Raw genomic sequence first — 21,821 nt, forward strand, 5'->3', positions numbered from 1 at the left:
TATTACTTATTCAATCTTCTTGACAACCCTATAGGTTGGTGTTATTATTACCCCATTTTACAGATAAGGAAACTGAGGCAAGCAGAAGTTACATAAGTCGGTCATGGGCATACTACTAGGAAGTGGCCCAGCTAGGATTTTGATCTCAGATACCCTGGCTTTAGAGTTGTTAACTCATCACCAGTGGACTCTAAATTCATTGAAACGATGATTAAAATTGTATCACATTTGGGGAAACTAGATTGCTATTTAAACACTTCAGTCCAATCATTTAGGATGCTACCGATGACATGGCCGGCAACAATATTGCTGTGTGTTTCCATGGAGAAGTATTTCTATAAAGCCACAGCTATTTTTCCTTCTTTTTTTTTTCTTTTTCCTTTAATGAGTAATTTTTGCATAGTACAAACAACTAATTTGGTTTTTTAAAAATCCAGGCATTTTCATGATTGAATTTTGTATACAAATCATATTCTATATACTCCTCACTTCCCAATTATATTGTCTGTGGAAAAATAGTTTGCTTTGTATTTCCTCTCGGGTGTTTTTAACCAGAAGAAATGATCATTGGGTTCTGCCAGATAAACAACTCCCTCAGTGTGTTCCTTGTTTGAATGGTCACACCTGTGGGCACCAGGAGGCAGCCTGGATTCCTGCAGGGATGAGGCCAGGGAGGAGAGCTGCTAGCTAAGCCACCCAAGCCATGAATCGGCCCTGGCTTCCTGAGCCATAAACAAATGTGAGCTTTGTTCTCCTCATTGCTCATTTGGTCCCAAGTATGACTCAGGGTTAGGCTGGGTCCTGCAGGCTCCGTGCCTTTTGGCTGGTGGAAGGAAGTGGGAGGATTCCAGGGTAGTTCTGGGACCTTTTCAAACTGCAGAGAGGAGGCTGACTGCATGATGGGAGAGGAGGTATTTCTTTTTTGCTTTTAGAGATGTAACAAATCCCTTTAATTTGTATCTTCTCTGTGCCATTTTGTAGCAAGACTGGTAATGAGTTTGCATTGGTGGGCTAAAACGATGTGCGTGCCAGGCAAGATCCCACACGGAAGGGGAGCTGTGGCTGTGCGGAGGAGGAACCTCTAAAGGGAGAGAGTCTTTCCTAAGGTCATCTAATGCTCTGGAAGGATTTCGCTGCTTTAACCCCCGCCCTCCCCCTTTGGTCAATTCAGCTATTAATTTTTACAGATGTTTCCAATTTCTCTGTGTCTTGGGTTTTCATGTGCTCATACTACAGAGAGTGATTCAAATGGGCAGTTTGCATAAGCAGTGACTGTTACACCATGTCACGGAGATGTTTAGCAGATGCAGAGGTTGGTGCAGTAAACAAGCCAGCTTGATTTTCAGGTTAGCTTAGGAGATAAGACAATGTCCAGGCGAAGTGAGCCAGCTGTGTGGCATCTCACTCCGGAGGGGCCCGGAGACTTGGAGTTTTCCTTGTGAATGGAGAAGCTGTGAGTAGTGACTTCTGGGTGCTGTCACACTGGTTTTTCTAGAGGGAAAGATATTTGGCTAATTTTGTAGCAGTGAACCTTTATTTTTATGTACCGGCAGTCTCTGGGCTAGAAAGTCTGACTTACATACAACCCGTAGTTATGAACCAACCCCCATAAAGCCTATTATATTAAAAATTCCAGGCATATACAGTGGTTCATAATAACAAATGGTTGCTGCTTTGCAATGCGCATCAAAACATTATTGTTATTATTACTGTATTATGTTAAAGATGTTTTTAGCGTATCTGGAAGTGTTTCTTCAGTGCTTTTCATGCATAGAAAGGCATACTGTATACTAAGACAGTTGACCAACCAATGTTAGATATGAACTGTACCTAACTGTTCCGACTTACATACAAATTCGACTTAAAGGCAGACTTAGAATTGGAACTTGTTTGTAATTTGGGGACTGCCTGTACTCACAGAGTAAACAAAGGCATTAAATTATTGGACTTTCTAAGAGTTTGCTAGTAGTAGGTGGTCTTCTTTCTCTGTGTGAATTGTTCATATTTGTCTGTCTAAAAGCAGAAGTCTGTCATTTTCCAAACACAAAATAAAATTCCCTAAATAAACCACAGGATAAGTAAGGCTTACAATGCGTCACATGTCTGCTGTATTCCTGTCTCTTATTTTTTTTAAAAAACTTAAAGGGAGATTTGATCATGTCTATTTTTTTATTATAAAATATATCCCTTTATGTCCTTTTCCTGTCAGCTTTAATTTACAATATTTTAGGAATTACCAGAAAAAGGGAAAATAGCATGATGACAAGGAAACACATTGTTTTCACACATTATGTTAAGAGTTAGAGTATTTCTTGAAAGGTTTTTTAATGGTGTCTGTTGCTTGCCTAGAAGGAGGACAGAGGCAGATATGTGAGGTGAATGCAGGCAGGGGTTGACTAAAATAAAAATATATTCGTCTGCAACGGCTTGAGAGAATTTTCCTGTTTTCTCTTATAATGATGTAGTACCTGTGAAAGCTATCTTAAGTTTTCCGATCTTATTGCTGGATGGCATCATTCTGAGTTCTGAAAAGTAGAAATCAGAATTAGGTATTTATAGACAAAATAAAGATGATGGCTCTTCATTTGGGAAATGAGTGAAGACATTGTAAGGTGTGAAATATGGAAAAGTCTCAGCAGTGGCCTTGGGTGCTCTTTCGGTAGCCCTTCTAGCCCCCTCAGATCAGTGTCTGGAGATGAGAAAGGAAGGGCAGCCCCTGAGGGCTCTGGAAGCCTCTGGCCTTCTTCTGTGCCCTGTGAACTAGTTGTGCTGCTGAGGGCTCCCTGAATCCTTTGCTTGATTGTTTCTTAGAATGGAAATAGCTCTGCTACTTCTCTGGAACTCTTTGTAGTAACAATAATTATCTTAATAATAAAAACTCAAAGTAGAAGGGCATGAAGAAATAGAAATCACCCACAACCGTGTTATTCAGGAACATTAGCGTTAGCATTTTGTATCCTTCCAGACTTTTCTGAGCCTAAATGTGCATGCAGTAGATACACGTCACTCTTCATACAATAATGGGGCCAGTTTAAATGTTGGCCTGTTTTTTATACTTAAAGTACTATGGGCCCTCTTTTTCTGTCAGATAGCCAAGTGGTCATTTTTAGGGTCTGCCTCCGTTGTGGCGACGTACCACCATTTATTGAACCAATCTCCACTTTGTAACTATTTAGATTGCTTCCAATTTTTTAACACATATTAGAAACAACATTCTTGTGTATGCGTCGTTGTACCTTCTCTGATTATTTCCTTAGGCTAAATTTTTAGAAGAGGAATTTCCAAATTAAAGGTTGGCTTAAATCTTTTTGGTTTTGTTTTTAATGAAAATAAATCAAGTATATGGTATAAAATTCACACGGGAACAAAGGTAAGACTTTTTCAATCTCAGACACTCAGTTTTACTACCCAGGGGAAATTGCCATAAAAGCATTGTGTGTCCTCTTCTGGAAATGTAGAATTGATTTTTAATGTGTGTTCATGTTGTTTGTCACTAAGGGGAAAATCCTTCTCATCTTACAGTGATGGGTTGGCGAAAGGTCTCCTGGCTGCAAATCTCCATTAACTACCTGGTCAGTCATGCAATCCCAAGAGATTGCAAATTGCCTAAGGACTAAGTCCCCCTGTCCCTGCAGCCCCTGAAAAGAAAATAAGTGGAGTGCCAAGGTGGTCACTTGGTTTTCAAGGTTTAATATTGACCAGGACTGCTTCTCACTTAGCCCCATCCAGTTACTTGATTCTATATACAAAGATTTATCTGCAGTGGATTCAAAACAGTTATTCTGAGAAAAAAAAAAATGAACATTTCTCCTTGTCACTATTGTTAATTTCAAATACCAGTACTTGCTTAATCGTACCTAGCGGAGAAAGCCAGTTTTGTGATTGCTTTCTCTCCTCACCTTCTGACATAGATCTGTTTAGGGTAGGAAACAAAAGTTCTGTTTGATTCAATTGATATTTTTCCATGGGATGAAATACAGTACCTGTAAGTCTTCAATTGTGGCCACCTTCTGTTCTTATGCTAATCATTATTTCATAATATTTATATCCTGGAGTTTGCAGATGCTTTTGGTTCCTGAAATTCAAGGTTTTAAAAATTCCTATGTGGCCATTAAAATTATTCGTGCTCACGTACCTACCTTGTCTTGTTCTCTCTGATATTCTCAGCTGTAAAACGATACTCTGGCCAACTGAGCTGCAGTGGGATGGAGTATGTTTAATGCTATATGATAACGGGCAACTATAAAACAAGCTATCCAGCTGACTCTAACTGCATGATGGTATGTCTTATGTTTAAAGAATTTAAATCAGAGAGATCAGTCAGTTAAGCCGCAACATATTCTGTACTTTTCTGTGGCATTGGAGGCCATTTACAAAGTACAGGATGACAGCCTTATTCCCAACTCTGGGTCTTAATGTTGGCGGCTAAAATACCAACAAATGGAAACATAAGCACAATAGCCTCCAAATATATCCCTAATAAATATCGTTCTCTCTCCAAACCTGGGCTATAAAAAGAAGAAGTCGCAAATTAAGAGTGTATAAGAATTGCCTTAAAAGCCACTTCTTCATCAAAAGGGCCGTTTTCAGGGATAGACTATGACCCAGGAGCATCACTCAAGTAAACTTATTCTTCAACTTTTGGAGATAGAATAGGCTGTGTTTGGAAAAGTGAAGGTCAAAGTTTGGGGTCTGTAGCATTTTGAAGCTGTATTTCTGTTTTGCTCATTTAAGAAGAGGAGGTTAGGAGTGGTAAAGATGGATTTACTGCCTCATTTTTTTTCTTCTTTTACTTGTTAAGCATTTTCACCCACCAGTGATTTTAATATGTTGTGCTCCATTTGTTTTGGTAGCATCTGCTCAGTCTGTTCTTTTTATTTTGACTTCATTTTCTCTCTCTACGGGAAGTAACTTTTCTGAAACTTCTTGTGTACCTTTTCTAGACAATTAGCAAAGCTGATAATAAGAGCAGTAGTGAAGTGTCAAGCTTTTAGATCCTAGAATAGCTCAAATTTATCATCTTGGTACAGCACGTAGCACTGTGTGGTTGCTACACTGAGAGAGCTACGCCTTACATATCTTATATGTCTAATTTTAGATTTAGTTTCTTTTAACTTCAAACCCTAGGACCCCTCCACATTCAGGCATTCCTAGAAGCAGAGAAAGTTGTTAGCTGCCATTGCGTCCAACCCTAACTCATGGTGACCCCGTGCACAACGAGATTGGACTGTTGGTGATCCGCTGGGTTTTCACTGGCCGATTTTTCGGAAGTAGATCACCAGGCCTTTCTTCTTTGGTAGGCTGACTCATAGAGTCCTGTTTTTTCAAGTGAGGGAAATACAGGCACTATTGTTATTTTTCAAATATGAAGAGGCTGAAATGTTATAAAGCTGGTAACTCTGTGTTCACACATGTGAGTAATCTGCCTAAGCAATACCTGTCAATTTGCAATATAGAGGTGAAAAAAAAGAGAGAATGTAATTGATGGGCAACCTTATTCTGCTTTCCAGGGAAGGGTTATGGGATCTCTGATATTTTGGTGTAATTTTTGTATTCAGTGCCCAAAGTTCAGACAATTCCAGGTTTTACCAACTAGAGCCTTCAGTTGTAGATCATTGGGCAGGGGAGGAGAGAAGTGGTCTGAGTAAGAGATGAAAAAGGGTCTAGAGAAAGTTAATGAGAGGCCAAAGGAGATAACATCTGGGTCAGGGGAGGGATCACTAAGTTTCCAAGTAGTAAAAGTGGTTTTATGGGGCCACAGAATAGTATGTTTTTGTGGAGCCTAACCCAGACTTTAGTCAGAAAACTATTTGAGGTGAAGGTTCTAATGTGGATTGATTGTCTTGTAATGAAATTGAATGGCTAGATGGAGGCAAGGGTATTCTAAAACACGATGACTAAAATGCAGTGAATGAAGATGGTCGAGAAACTGGAAATCAGGAGCTGTGGAGAAACAATGATCGTTGCAGAAAAGAGAAAAGGCTAAATGATGTCCATAAGAAAACGAAGAATTACGTGGAGTTTGATGGTTGGCTGTTGTCTGGTCCCACTGATGGCTGAAAAAGGGGAACCCTATTTAACTTGAAGTGTGTTGATCAGGTTCGGAATAGGGAGAAGCAGCCAACACTGATGGCTGATAAACTCTTCATTGTGCTATGAAGGGACGCTATGGAAGTCTTTTACTGAAATTCCTTGTAAAATCAGGTAGATAGCCATCCAAAACCCAGCTGTCTGAAAGAGATTAGGTATAATAACTCAGAAATGGAGAATGGGTAATAAACTCAAAAAGTACCATTCCTGGTCTTTTTCCTCCTTGTCACCATCTTTAGTGAATCTGTATTGTCTTTTCCCTGTGTGGAACAGATAGCAAGTCTTGGTGAAAGGCATGAAGAAGAATTGCTGCTCTCAGGAACTTACAAGTAGAGAACGTTGAAACCAACATTCTCTGTTATATTAGAAAAGAACAAGGAATTTCTCAAGACCAGAAAATGCATCAATTGGGATATTTTACAGTATACATTGTCTTCCCCCATCACACACACACACCCACACACCCCAAACCCATTGCTGTAGAGTCGATTCCAACTCATAGTGACCCTATAGGACAGAGTAGAACTGCCCCATAGGGTTTCCAAGGAGTGCCTGGTGGATTCGAACTGCCGAACTTTTGGTTAGCAGCTGTAGCACTTAACCACTATGCCGCCAGGGTTTCCTATATCTTTTTTTAAAAAATAGCATATACCCACAAAAAGCACCATTTAAGAAATCACATGATTAAAATAGGTGATTTCATGGGATTTAAAAAAATTTTTTAAATTTTCTCTAAATGATACCTTTGTGTATGGTACAGAGAGAGGAGGAGAGAATGGGGAAATATTTTAGTGCGGGAAGATGAGAACATGCAAAATGAGTAATGAAAGATTTAACGTTTGTTCATATGGTGAGAATCTAATCTGCCTACAACTTAGGCATCCTAAAGAGAATATACAGCCTTCCAGGACTCTTTTCCTCCTCCTCCTGTTAGGGACCGTCGAGTCAGCTCTGACTCATAGCAACCGTATGTACAACAGAACGAAACACTGCCCGGTCCTGCGCCATCCTCGCAATTGTTGTTATGCTTGAGCTCGTTTTGGCAGCCACTGTATCAGTCCATCTCATTGAGGGTCTTCCTCTTTTTCGCTGACCCTCTACTTTACCAAGCACGATGTCCTTCTCCAGGGACTGGTCCCTCCTGATAATATGCCCAAAGTATGTGAGATGTAGTCTTGCCATCTTTGCTTCTAAGGAGCATTCTGGCTGTACTTCTTCCGAGACAGATTTGTTCATTCTTTTGACAGTCCGTGGTATGTTCAATATTCTTCGCCAATGCCACAATTCAAAGGCGTCAATTCTTCTTCAGTCTTCCTTATCCGTTGTCCAGCTTTCACATGCATGTGAGGCGATTGAAAATACCATGGCTTGAGTCAGGTGCACCTTAGTCCTCAATGTGACATCTTTGCTTTTTAACACTTTAAGGAGGTCTTTTGCAACAGATTTGACCTCTTCTCCTGAGACTTGCCATTAAACTGAAGTTAAAATGAATGAATGAATGAGTGAATATGAATGGCAGCCAGGCACGGACTGAATTGAACTTGTGCTCCACCAAACTAGAAATTGCTCTACAAAAAAGTACCTTTTAAAGGGGCATTTCTTCAACCTGTCCCCACCCCAAACTTGAATCTCATTAAAAAAAAAAAAAAGGCTAGCTTGACTTTTTTTAAGTCAGCAAAAACAAAGTATGTTCACATCGAGTGGAGATGGTTGTCAAATAGCTGAGAAATGGAAATATCTGTGAAATGTGTATAATTTTAAAACTGTGATATACTTCAGTAAATAGTTTCAAGAGTAGTAGGGAAAAAACAGAACATCAAAACTTTTAGGGCCTGGTTTTCATCACGCTGTGTTTTTTCTCCCATTTGAGAAGCTGTTTGTTATAATTACTTAGACACGTGTCTAAAAAGAGTCTTTACTTGTGAAGAACTGGGAAACTGCTAGACAACTGAGAAAAATGAAGCTATGGACCTTATGCAAATATATTGCATCCCTTAATACTTCTTCAAATACTGGGAAGCAAAGACTTTATAAGCATTGTCTTTGATCATACATGGAAAACAGCTACAAAGTAAACGTATTATTAATTTTCCAATCCCTTTCAGATATGTGAATTAAGAATTCATAGGTTTGATTAGGACAGCAGGAAATACATTCTTTGACTTAGGAAACATTTGATAAACTGTCTCAGTAATTTGTTTGGAACAGCATTAATTGGAAATGACCTTACGTCATCTGTTTAGTCACAGGATATGAACTGATGAATAACTATAAGTAAAGGGTGGGGAGAAATGGTAGGGAATGTTCTGTATGGGTGGTGTCTTGTGAATTACTATCATGACTCATTTTACATCTGATATACTTAACGTTCTTATTAATCACGTGGAAAAGGAAATATAATGACACACGAATGAAATCTGCGTGTGATTCCTAGTTAGGAGGTGTCGCCGATCAACTCAGACCTTACAGAAAGCCATCAGTAATGTAGAGAGGCAGACCGTCATTTTGTTATATTAGTATGCAGTCTTTTTTCTTTTTTTTAACTTTAGTTTTTTCTGATTATAAAAGTAACAACTGGTCATTGTTGAAATACTGGAAAGTAGAAAAGGGTATAAAAAGGAAAGTAAAAACACCAGTAATTTAATCACCGTGAGGCAAACACTGTTAATATTTTTTTTTATAGTTACTTTGATCTTTTGCTGTACATTTTTAACTTTGGAGATTATACCACATTCATATTTTTTTACACACATTTTTTAATCTTTTTTCACTTGGCATTATTTAAAATTCCCAAGTTATTACAAACTTTTCGTGAACATCTTTTTAAAAGGCTCTTAATGCTCAGTGTTAAGGATCTAGATACCTAGAAGATTTGGGAGAACTGGAATCTGGTGGTTATGCTGATTCCCATCAGCCTTGTGTCTGAATCTGTATTATAGCTGAGAACACACTTTCTTGACAACGTAAAAATAACAACATAGAAAAGCATTTTTGGCTTGTGGGCTGCATAGTGGTAGGCATTCCACAAAGATCTGTTGAATTTAACGTGCTGCCTGTGGGATCTGAACAGGATTCCAGCCTGCCTTCCTTGCTGATAGTGAAAGAAGCCTTTAAGAGCAGGCTTTGGTGGTGGGCCTGACCACTGCCAGGTAGACGACTGTGAATTCAGCTTTTCACATTGAAAGTGCCTGTCAGTAATTTCCACTCGTGGCTTTAGCATTCTGTACCACATGCGTTTATGCCTTGGGAGGAGTATCTGTTTGGCCCAGAGATTTAGGATTTTTTTTTCCTCCGTTGTTGAATGGGTGCCAAGCTATGTAAAAGATAGCTTTGGGTAATTTTCTCTGGTGGTGTGTTTGCTCCCGAGTATCAAAATTCTAAATAAAAGACTTTCTGTCCTCTGACAACAGGCCGTTTTTTCCAGACACATGCCTTGTTGTTTCTCCAGCATTAACAGTAGATAGCAGTTTGAATGCAGCCAGAAGCAGTTGGCATGGGCTAGCCCTTGAGGGGCTCCTCTGACAGGCTTCCGGCCACTCACTAGGGTGCCCCCTTAAAAGAAGCTTGATTGACTCAAAAGCTCTGTAGGTTGTCAGCTTTGGCCCTTCTCATCTCTATTTTCTTTATTCTGTTTGCTTTTTCTCCTAGGTGATAACTAGATGGGTGACAGTTGTTACTTTTCCTCCTTTCTCCTTTTTTCAGAGTTATCACCTTCCTTCTAGCAGGTCTATGCTATGTAACTGTCTTATAAAAGCTGCTTCATGCTTTCCAGCCCTCAAACAAAGAACCGGACAGTTAACCTGCTATTTGAAAAAGCTGTTGTAATCCAAACAGTAATTCTTTATAATTGGAATTCAAAAAGAGGCATTATGATCATTGGTTTTTTTTTTTTTAATTCAGTAAAATTCAATAACAGCAGTAATGGCTAAGCACCTTACATACTTTTTTCCTTTAATCTTCCTAGAAAATCTGTTAGGTGCGTATTATCATCTACATTTCAGATGAGGAAAGTGAAGTACAGAGAAACTAAGTAACTTGCCCAAGGTCACACAGCTGGTTAAGTCTGTGCTCTTAGAGACTATTCCTACTTAACAGTAGTTCACTCCTACTGCCAGATGCTATTGTGAAGGGGGGATGGATTTCTTTGCTTCACTGTTGCATCCCTGGTTGTGGTTGTTAGGCTGTTAGTTGCCATCAAGTTAGCTCTGACTCATAGCAATGCCACGGACAACAGAACGAAATGTTGCCCAGTCCTGCACCATCTTCACAGTCACTGGTATGTTCAAGTCCCTTGTTGCAGCCATTGAGTGCATTCTAACCTAGGGGCTCGTCTTTCAGTACTGTATCAGACAGTGTTCTGTTGTGACCCACTGGGTTTCCATTGGTTAACTTTTGGAAGTAAATCACCAGGCCTGTCTTCCTACTTACTCTTAGTCTGAAAGCGTCACTGAAACCTGTCTGTCATGGGTGACCCTGCTGGTATTGAAATACTGGTGGCATAGCTTCCAGCATCATAGCAACATTCAAGCCACTACAGTACAACAAACTAACAGGTGATGGATTATATCCCTAGCACCTAGGAAATGCATCATCCACAGTACTTTCTGCATAAATCTAAATAGTTTCGAGGGCTGTTGAAATAATTTATTGTTGACTGAAGTAAATTAAGAATATTTAGCACCTCCAATGTACAAGGTACGTTGAAGGATACAAAGATCACCGAGACACAGTCCTTGCCCTCCAGCACTTACAGTCCAGTGGATTAAATAGACGCATACATCAATAGCCATAAATACAAGGCAGAGGATAGTGAGCGCTGTTCTAGAGATTCACAGAAAGTTCAGTAGGAACATGAGGGAAGGGAGAGAGAGTTCTAGAAGTTGGCATCTAGGATATTTTCATGGAAGTCTCACAATTTGGGTTCAGCCCTCATTGTTGAATATGTAAAAAAAAAAATGTAAAAGTGACTACTAAATGGAGTACCCTGAGCCTGACTTGATCTCTCTTGGAGGATCTCCATTCTTGTAGCGCTTCAGGATGATCTTTCTAAGTATTCCACTGGAAGATGTAACAACCTGTGTGCCTGACCTCTGGGTGTATTTAGGGAATACCGGTTTGATTGTGTGATGTGAACTAGTTCTTCCTAATAAAAACAAAATATAAAAATAATATCATTTAGAGTCATAGTAAGTAACTTCTGATATAATCTGCTCTTCCCTTCTGTAAAACAGGGGAGCCCAGATGATTAAAAGAAGGAATAAGTGCTACTCTTTGCGAATCTGTGGAGCAGGTGGTGAAAACAAAGACTTAGTCCTACAGTATTAAAGCCAGGACTATTTCACATTAACCAGAATTAGAGATTGTCCTTACAGAGGTGGAGGGTTATCTTTATTAGTGGTAGAAGGAGTGATTAAGATAAGATCAAGGTGAATGAATGCAGCAGGCAGCCACAAGATGGAAAGTTTCTTGACATAGATGGGTTTGTTCTATAATTCATCTCATTAGATGCTGTCTACCCGCCCCCGCCTCCGCCGGATATTTTGTAATTGAGTATTAAATGTTGGTTTTTTTTTTTTTTTATCAGCACCTCATGAGTAGTGTCTTGCCATTCTAGTCAACATTCCTAGTCAGAGAAAGGCTTTTAGGGAAAACAGAGGATGCCCTAAGCCTTTTAAGTCGCTTTACCTGAAAACAAAACATTGCTCCAAGTTTTACCATTTTTCTGATTGAAACGATTCCATTTCCCTTTCTTACACTCAAGGGCAGAAAAGCTTCTCTAGAAATTTCTTTGGGGGAAGGGAATTTCCCATTTTTGTCTCTCGCTCGAGACATTTTCAGAGACATACTTGACTAAACTATTTACTTTAAATTTGTCAGATTAGAAAGATGCTTTTTCATATGTGTCAAGAGCTTCATATCTGTCTGTCTTTTTAAAAAGTGTTTTCATTTTCAAATGGTAGGTTGATTGGTGTTTTAACAGTAAGCTAACTGTTGAAAACAATCCCAGGTCTATTATTTTTCCTCTGAACTTTACCCACCAGCATCAGAGCACTGAGAACAGGGCAGAGTCTCCATGCCGCTTCCCTGAGCCACCATATCTATGTCTTTTGACTCTACAATCAAAGTCAAATTTAATGTTGTTCTTTGCACATAATTGGCAATGAGCAACTATGGGGAATACATATATGTAGACCCAAGAATATAACAGAATTTGGAATTAAAAAGATTTTTCCACCTATATTCAAACAAGTTCACAATCATGATTTATCCCTGTGGCGACTATGAAATATGGATAGGTAAGCAGTTGACATATTTCTCAACCCTCTTCCGTCTTCTACATCCTTAGTTTCACTCCTGACGGTGGATTATTATATCAACCTCCTAATTGGTCTCCTTGACTTTTACGTGCTCTTTCTTTTCTTTTTCATTCCTTACATTACTACCAGATCGTTGTCCTTAAAGTCGTGATTTTGAACATGCCATGCCTCTGCTTACTTTTTATGACTACCAATTGCCTTTAAGATAAAGCCCAAACCATATAACATCAGCCCCAACTTACCTTTCTGACCTCCTGGCCCAAGTAACTCTCCTTCCCTTCATCCCCCACTGAGAGCCCCCCACTTCCTGTGCCTGCAAGTCCCCTTCCCTGCACAGCTAATGCCCATTCTTCCTTTTGCTCCTGTTTTTCTTTGGCTAGAATACCCTGTCCATCATTCTTGACCATTTCTACTCACCCTTCAGAATTTACCTCAACTCCCATCATTGCTGTGAGGCCTATTTCCCCAGGTAGAATTGTCAATGGCCACTTTTTTCTCTTCCGTACTCATCTTTATTTCAGTGTTTATCCCTTTGCACTGTGATCATCTGTTAATGAGTCTGTCTCTGCTGCTAAATTTTGAAGACATGAAAGATCGCAGTACTCTGCCAGCCTCATCTTTGTACGCCTAGCATTTAGCATAAGTCGAGGCTCAGGATAGTTTTAGAAAAGAATGGCGAATGAATGAATGGCACAGACTTCCATTTTAGAGATGTGAAGAAAAACTGAATAAAAGGTGGCTTTGCCCTAAAGTATCTCATATAAGTAAAAATGTCACAAACAAGTGTGGGATGCATGTCAGTGCAGAACATCCCTGAAAGTTGCTTCATTCAGCCAACTGGACTTTAAAGGAACTTTAAAGGAAATGAGATTCAACTCTACTGGGGGAGGAGGTACCATCCTCAGATAAGGGGAACAGCCTGATCTATGTCACGATTAAATAAATCAAAATATTGTAGATCTAGAAAGGATCTTAGAAGGTTGGTTGGGTTGTCCAATGTCACACTGCTGTATAGGAAAATTAGGACTTGGTCGACTTGTATAAAGCATGCTAGCCCCGTAATACTCCCTCCTGCTATACTAGCCTTCTGTCTCCCTTACCCAGACTCTTCTTAAATTCCCCAAATAGATCTAAAAGGAAAGCATTGTTAATCAAAAGATAAAACTAATCCTGGTAGAAGGAAGTTCAAGATTTCCTTTTATCATAACAGTGGAAAACAGTCTTTTAAAGCATAATGACAAATTGTATTTTGGCAAAACGAAGTATGAAATGGAAATTTACTTTGGCTTGTTCATCCTTTGTGAACCAGGTAGGTGATCCTACAACAAAATAGTATGCAGTCTCCTCTCTCAGGAATGGCAAGGGTAAAATACAAACAGTATTTTCATACGTTGTCAGACATTTGGAGAGCTGCCTTCTATGATTTTAATGTTGCCTGAATGTACATTCTCCGCCTCATTGAGCATGTAAGTAGGTTTTGATTCTGTCTTCAACACTGTGTTTCCCTAGCATGAGTGGAAGCCCCTACTAAAGCTTTAAAAAGTTAATCTTGTTTCAACGGAGAGAAAAAATCCTACCCTTCCTGTGAATGTATTAAATAGTTCTTGCCAGTTTTTTAGGGCATGGGCTCTAGAGGTATTCAGAAAGCAAACAAATGAACCAAATAATCAGATCCTGGCAGAAGTTATAATGACAGAATTTGACTCAGATTCTCAGATACACCTCTCTTCTAATACACACACACACACACATCTGTGTGAGCATGCGTATGATATACAAATATAAAACAGACCTCATATGTATGTGTTCGGTAGAATGTTAGATATCCGTTGGCATCGAGTCGATTCTGACTCATAGTTACCCTGTGATAGACAGTAAAGTTTTATTGGACAAATTGAAAGAGTAAACCCTGGGAAACCTAATGGAAGAATCTAAGATGGATCTGGTGTTTTGTATTCAGAGAAAATTTACAATTAGTCTTGAAAGCACAATCAGAAGATAAGAGCTGTTGGGAGATATGGCAAGTTGGGGCAATTGGGAATAAAGCCTTGAACAACTTCTGGACTTCGGGAATTTACATAAACAGACGGGTAATGGTGGAGGGTGATTAAAAGTTGAGGCTTTTGGGAGATCAAATGAAGGAGATTGAATCTGGGAATAGGATCCTTGTGTAGAAAACCATCGAAATAACCCCATGATAGTGACAAGGTTCCATGCTGGGGTTCAGGTTGTGGGGTCAAAGAGGAAGGGAAAAATCTGAGAGCAGGGCCTTGGTGATGGGTTAGATATGGAAAGGTGCGGTGAAAGGATAATCAAGAGTAAGCTCTAAATTGTGAGCCAGAGAGACAGAGAGGATAAGCAAAAATAGAGACTTTAGGAAGGGTAGGTGATGATGATCACCCACCTATTCAAGACTACTGACCCTTGTGATGTGCTAATAGGTATCACCTGAGGTAGGAGTTCTTTAGTGAGAGAAGTTTGGAATACACTGAGATAAAGTCAAACAGTAACTACAGGACTTCTCATAGCCTTTAATGTGCTACTATGCATTGATTAGACCAAGTATTCTGTGTTTCTCAAATTTACCAGATTAGAGGATTAGGTGTTTTGGAGGTTGGTTGGTTCGTGAAGCATCTTGGGGAACACACTTTGGAAAATGATTTCAGTACAAGAGAATGGTGTGTGTGTGTACATGTATACATCTGAGTGATAACGGCCGATCCAAGTGAGGGTCTTTTAATCATAATAGATAGGGAACTTGAAAGAATATGAGGGAGTAAGCTGGTATGAGTCTTTGGAAGTCATGTGCAGAGAGGTGTTCACTGGAAACATGGCTAGGACTGGATGCTTCTTTATAGCTATCAGTGATTTATAAGAGGTTGGAGGTGTGTCTGTGTGGGAATAAAAGGAAGTAAGGCAGGGGGAAAAGAGGTGTAGGAAGACGTCCTGGACAATTGTGCTGTCCCCAGAGGCCAGGTTGGGAAGAGCTGATGTATAACAAGTGACTTCGATGGTGAGATTCCAGGAGGTAGAGAGGCACTCAGATTTGCCTAAGAGGAATCTTCTGTCATCTTACCTGTTGTGTGATAGGATGCTAATGTTAGGCCAAGGGGTGAATGGATGGTATCCTAAAACTGTGCTCCATTCCACCAACATTTACTGACCCCTCACTTTGTGGGAATAAGAGAAAAAAGAACATCTGGGTCCGGCTCTTAAGGCGGACACTATTTCTGAAGAGAAAGTGGGAGAAAGGCAGTTAAACTTCTAATAACTATATTACAACTAATAGTTGGCAAATGCTTCTAAAGCAGCTACAGATCTATCAAGGCCTTTAACTGTGGTTGGACCAAGAAGTTTAATATAATTTTAAATCATCTCTCTGACTTTTCTGGGACAATCAGGGAAATAAACAAGTGCCCAATAATAAAAATAAAAAATTGTGCCCAATTTCATAATCAGAAAATTGCTTTTTAAATTTTATTTTTCTTATAGCCAAGATTAAAAATAGACTCTAAAGCATGCCTCTGGGGGGAAGTTGGAATTGGTACAGTGGTATGTGAGGTATTTAAAGGTAACTCCTGTCTCTGGAATGAAACTACAAATGTGTTTCTTGTGCTGGACCATGCATTTTATTTTAGGATTTTGAGTTGTGCTTTGCTCTGACATACCTTCTGTTGATAGCAAATAGTTTAAGCTGGGCCAAATGTGGGAGAATTGTCAGTTGCTAATGTAAATTTCACAGCGCGTAGACAAGCCTTCCATTAGGCGTGCACAAGGCGCTCCATTGTAAAGATGTTCCTTTGTGCTATTTCTCTTCTGGCTGTGACATGAGCTGGCGAGTGGGGCTTCTGCTCTGCTCCTACTGCTCCCTGCTGAGAGCCAAGAATACTTTTCATAATGCCACCAGTCGTAGGCATTTGTGAAGGCAGCATGTTTTTAAGTGCTTCTGGCAAAAATAAATATAAAAAGTTTGCAGTGAGTTTTAATACACAGTTTGTGTGTCTTCGTGACTTTTGGTGGTAAAAGAAAACTGAACGATATGGCTATGGTCTTGTGTAGATACTGTTTTGTCCCTCCTCCCATCACTGTCTTCTGCATCTATCTCTCCATATCCTCTGTATGACCAGGATTTGGAATAACCACTCTGAACTGTTGGCCAGCCTCAAGACGCCAGTTTGGAGAACCCCATGTATTGCGGTTTCAGTGTTTGGGATAGTGTGCAGCTTCCTCCTAGCTTTTCTTCTGCTTTCCTATCTCATGCCAATATATATATATATATATATATATATTTTTTTTTTCACTAACAAATCTATACTGAACAGAAAGGCAAGGAGAACTGTCAGATGCTAGCCTTGTAAAAGAAATGCCTTCCAAAAGCCATCCTTTATTTTGTGTTTTTCTGGCTGTTTTAAAATTTACCTCTTGTGTTTGGCTTTGTGAGAACACTTGAGTAATGTCTACATATAACTTCTCAGCCATCACCTTCTTCTAGATTACTTGTCAAAAAGCCTGGCCTGCTGACAGGAGGGCTTCCCTAGCTACTAGAAGGCAGGGAGTCCTCTCTCTGGTCCTCCTCCCCATTGACCCTGGTTGCTTTTGTGATATGGGTTGTGTGTGGTATTCCTGGAGAGGAGACTCTCAGAGATAAGGCATAAACTTTCTTCTCCTTAGAATTGCCCTATAAGTAGGGCTTTTTACCCTCAAAGGCATTTGCATTTGAATTAGAGTAAAGTCAGAGGAGTGATTTTTATACCACTGATTTGTGCAGGATCCTGGGCTCGTGCTCTCGTAGTCACAAATAGAAGCACGTACATTAGTCATTAGGGACTTGGATTCCACTGACCTGGAATCTGGTGATTTTCTTTCCTGTAAGCATTGGTTTCTTCATTTTGGCACAGAAAAAGAAAAAAAATTACTTGCTCCGCTTACTGAAATCATATGGTAGCTATCTGTACCAATGCTGAGTAACTGTATCACCAGAACTTGTAGAGATAGTGTATAGGATGTTCCCATTCTATATCAAAACTCCCCAAAAGTTCGTTTAGTATGTTTGGCAAGAGCTAAAGGGAGAGGAACTTTTGTTAGTAAATGTTCAAAGTAATATATTTTCTGAATTATTTGTAAAAAAAGAGAATAATAATAATAATAATAATCAGTTTTAAATGGAGGTTGGTAGCATCTTGGTGATTCCTGTGTGCCAAAGGAGGTCAATAGCAGTGGTCTGCTTGTAGAGCTTTTGGCTCTATCTGTCCATCTATGTGTACATCCATCCATGTGTGCATTCACTCCCAGAGGGAGCCAAGACGACCAGACTAATGTGGATGTGTGGACTAGGAACTCAAGTCACAGCGAAGAAGGGAAGAGGAAGTGTTGGGCCGAGCTGTGGAGAGGAGCCCAAGTGTGTTGCTTTAGAAGGCATATGGCAAATGGGCCTGTCTGCAGATCTTTTAGAAGGTGGTTGAGCTGTGTCCTATGCAGCATGAGCACAGCCCCTAAGGCATGGATGGTGTTTGTCCTGGATAAGTCACCTTGTATCTGGCATGCAGGAGTGCGAGAACTTGGTCCTCTGCCCAGGACACCAGGAGTGGAGATGTTGAATCTGCTTCCACAGCCATCGCAAGGCAAACGTCTTTCTTTGCTGCCTGCCAGGTGGATGAAAGGCATACAGATGTGACTTCTGGTTTTTCTGTCCCCTTTGGCCTGAATAGTAGCTGGCATTCAGTTACACTTGATCTATATGGCTGTGTGTGTACTGTGTGTGTGCCTTGCTTTCATGATGCATACCCTTTAAAATGTGGGCTTCTGTTCATTTTGAGCCCAGTGGATTAAAGATGTGTTCAGAGGTAGAGGGCATTGGCAGGCTGGTGGGAGAGCAGTAATTCATCGCCTTGGTGTTTGTTCTTGCATCCAGAGGAAGGGCAAGCTTCTACTGCACAGGGGTGAGAAGTCCTTGCCTGGGAAGTCTTAGGAAAGGGGTGAGGGAGGTTGAGGTAGACATAAAGCTAGGAAGCACTACATGCTTTTAGCGGGCAGCGGCCAAGGTTGCTAAAGGTCCTTAAGTGTGTGTGACAGTCTTCTACAATGAAAAGAAGTCCCGCCTCAAATGCCAGTAATCAGGACCCCCCCCCCCCCGCAAGGAACAGCAGGATGTGGCCGTCTCTGAAGGTTACTATTTAAAAAAAAAAAAAAACCCTTGCCATCAAATCAATTCCGACTCATAGCGACCCTATAGGACAGAGTAGGACTACCCCATGGAGTTTCCAAGGAGCGCCTGGTGGATTCGAACTGCTGACCTTTTGGTTAGCAGCTGTAGCACTTAACCACTACGCCACCAGGGTTTCCGAAGGTCACTGTAGTCATGGGAATCTGCCCATGTGGTTTTCAGGATGGTCTGAGCCCAGAAAGGCTAAATACAGCCTTCCATTTTGGATTCAAAACCATTTGTCCATCCACCCATTTACCCACCCACCCATCTTTTTAGCACTTGGCTAGTGAAGGGTCTCAGTGGCCACCCTGTGCAGCCCTTTTATTTTCCTCAGCAATGTTGTCCCATTGTCTGCTCTTATAAACTGAAGCTTCTCTCTGAACTGACTCATTGAGGAGCAGTGACAAGTTTCTACACTAGTGAGAACAGAGAAGGTAGGAGGAGGGAGAGAAGAGAGAAAGAAGAGTGAAAAGATGTTTCATAATTTATCTGGGTATGAGAATAGGCACCCAAGTTTTAATCCAGGAAAAGGTATTTGATTAATACTAGTGGAATACCTCGGAGCCCTGGTTGCACAGTGGTTAAGAGCTCATCTGCTAACCAAAAGATCGGCAGTTCAAATCCACTAGCCACTCCTTGGAAACTTTATGGGACCGTTCTACTTTGACCTGTAGGGTCACTATGAGTCGGAATCGACTTGATGGCTAAGGATTTGGCTTTTGGTGTAGTGGAATACCTGCTGTGATCTAGGCCAGTGATTCTCAAACTTGAGTGTGCCCCAGAATCAGACAGAGGGTGTGTTCAAACAGAGACTGCTGGGCACCACCCCCAGAGTTTCTGATTCAGTCGGTCTGGGGTGGGGCCTGGAAATTTGCATCTCTAACAAGTTCCCGGATGCTGCTGGTGCTGCCAGACCAGGGACCACACTGCTCTAGGTCTAGGTCCTAGATAAGAGAGACACACCCAAACAGTTTCTGTCTCAGGAGCACCTGGAGGGCTAGGCTGGGAGGGGAGAAACAGGCAGCCCTCTATTCTTTTTTTTTAATTGAATAAAATTCACATGACATTAAAATTAGTCATTTGAAAATGACCAGTTCAGTGACATGTAGTACATTGACAAAGATGTGCACCACCACCTTTGTCTAGTTTCAAAACTATCTGGTTTCATAACCCCAAGAGGAAGCCCCACACCCATTAAGCAGTTACTTCCCCTTACCCCCTCGCCCCCAGCCCCTGGCAGCTACCAGTCTGCTCTCTTCATCTATGGATTTAACTATTCTGGACAGTTCATATAAATGGAATCATGCAGCGTGTAACCTTTTGTGTCTGGCTTCTTTCCTTTAGCATGATGTTTTTGACTTCTATTCTTTTCATCGTGGCCCACTGAAAAAGAAGGAAGGAATTAGGGTCCCGGCACTCCTGGAAGATGGGTGTGGTACCAGCTCCACCACCACCCCTGTTGCTAGGATCCACATAGAAGCCAGTATGGTGTGTTTTCTGAAATAGTGAGAAAAAAAAAGGTTTAAGCTTTGCTTTCTCATGTCTTCCTGAATAGAAGTGAGTGTATTTAACAGGTGGCCTTCCTTTTTTTTTAATTGTGGTAAAAATGAATATAATAAAACATTTGCCATTTCAATTTTTTAAGTGTATGATTCAGTGACATTAATTACATTCATCACGCTGTACAGCCATCACCACTATCCATTTCCAAATTATCCCACCACCCTTAATAGAAATTGAGTGCCTCCTGAGCAGTGACTCCCCCTTTCCATCTCCCTCCTGCCCCCTAACCCCCAACAACCACTAATGAACTTTGGTCTCTATACGTACGTTTGCCTATTCTAGATATTTCCTGTAAGTGGGATCATACGGTATTTGTCCTTTTATGACTGACTGATTTCACTCAGTATCATGTTTTCAAGGTTCAGCCATGTTGTACTATGTATCAGGACTTCATTTCCCTTTACAGAGGTGGTTTTTCTTGCTGTCCCTTAGCTTGAATGGATTAGTAGCTGGGACAACGGAGATGACGAGCAGCACTTTGTTACCATATAAGGGGCAATTGTAAGAATACGCGACCTGCAGAGGTTTCTCTAAAGGAGGGCAGGGTGTAAGGCTCAAATCGTTGGCTAATTTCCTTCAGGAAAGCAGACAGACTTCGGCTTGGGGATACCCATTAAAACCCTATTGCATTTCCTGGTGACTCTTACCCACTGTCAGTCATCGCCGAAGTACATGAGGTTTTTGTTTTCTTCTTCCTAGTATGTTAGCAATTAAAAAAAAAAAAGCACTCATTGCCATTGAGTCAATTCCAACTCATAGCAATCCTACAGGACAGAGTAGAACTGCCCCATAGGGTTTCAAGGAGCGGCTGGTGGTTGTGAACTGCTGACCTTTTGATTAGCAGCTGTAGCTCTTAACCACTACGCCACCAGGGCTCTGTGTTAACAATGGTGATGCTTTCTTCTGGTCCCCAAAAGGGAAGAACAAAGAGATTGGCAGGGATGGTTGGGGATACTGGTAGAAGTAGAAAAAGGAATGTGAGTGATACTTTGAGCACTTCTATTTTTAGTGTCAATACCTGATTTTTCAAGATAGTCCTAAGAACAGCTTTTCATCAAGTTTGACCTTATGGCAGAATAAGATCAAGTTTTTTTCCTCCCTGATGTCTCCTTGGAATCATAAAATGTTATTAGTTTGAGTCCTTAGCAGCGATGGGGGGGATGGAATGTTACTTTGAGTTTCATTTTTTATCCAATATAGAAAGCCCTCTGGCGCTAAATAAAAATGTCGCCGTGTAAAACGTAAAGGCTTTCTGTCACAAATGTCTTTAAAAATTCATGAAGGGCTGAGGATTTGATTTATCTTATCCTCTTTCTGTGATTTATTCATATTTAATGTTAGTTTCTACATTTGAAGCGTGAGGAACTTTTTCAAATGAAAAACAGTAGTGAATCAGTCTTATCTGTGGACCAGTTCCACCATGCCAGTGCTTGAATTCTATGCTTCATCCTTCTTCATGTGTTCAAGGCAGATACGTTTGGTTTTCCCAGGGGCTAGATTTCTCACTGGGGAAACCTCTCATTGTTGGGCAGGCCGACTGACCCAGCTACGTATGGGTTTGACAGCTGCGCCCCTGGTATCAGTAGACATTTTCCTCAGACTTTAATTATGATTACACAGATGTGGTGGCAAAGGAGAGAAGTGGG

At 40.6% G+C, this 21,821-nt stretch overlaps 1 protein-coding gene across 5 annotated transcripts in view; it reads left to right on the forward strand.

The window, feature by feature from the left end:
* The window catches only part of SH3KBP1 (SH3 domain containing kinase binding protein 1), a 382,888-nt gene that overhangs the window by 237,492 nt on the left and 123,575 nt on the right, over positions 1-21,821 (forward strand). The gene's annotated exons all lie outside the window — the stretch shown is intronic.

This window comes from Elephas maximus, chromosome X, assembly GCF_024166365.1.
Source record: "Elephas maximus indicus isolate mEleMax1 chromosome X, mEleMax1 primary haplotype, whole genome shotgun sequence".
Taxonomy (NCBI): domain Eukaryota; kingdom Metazoa; phylum Chordata; class Mammalia; order Proboscidea; family Elephantidae; genus Elephas; species Elephas maximus.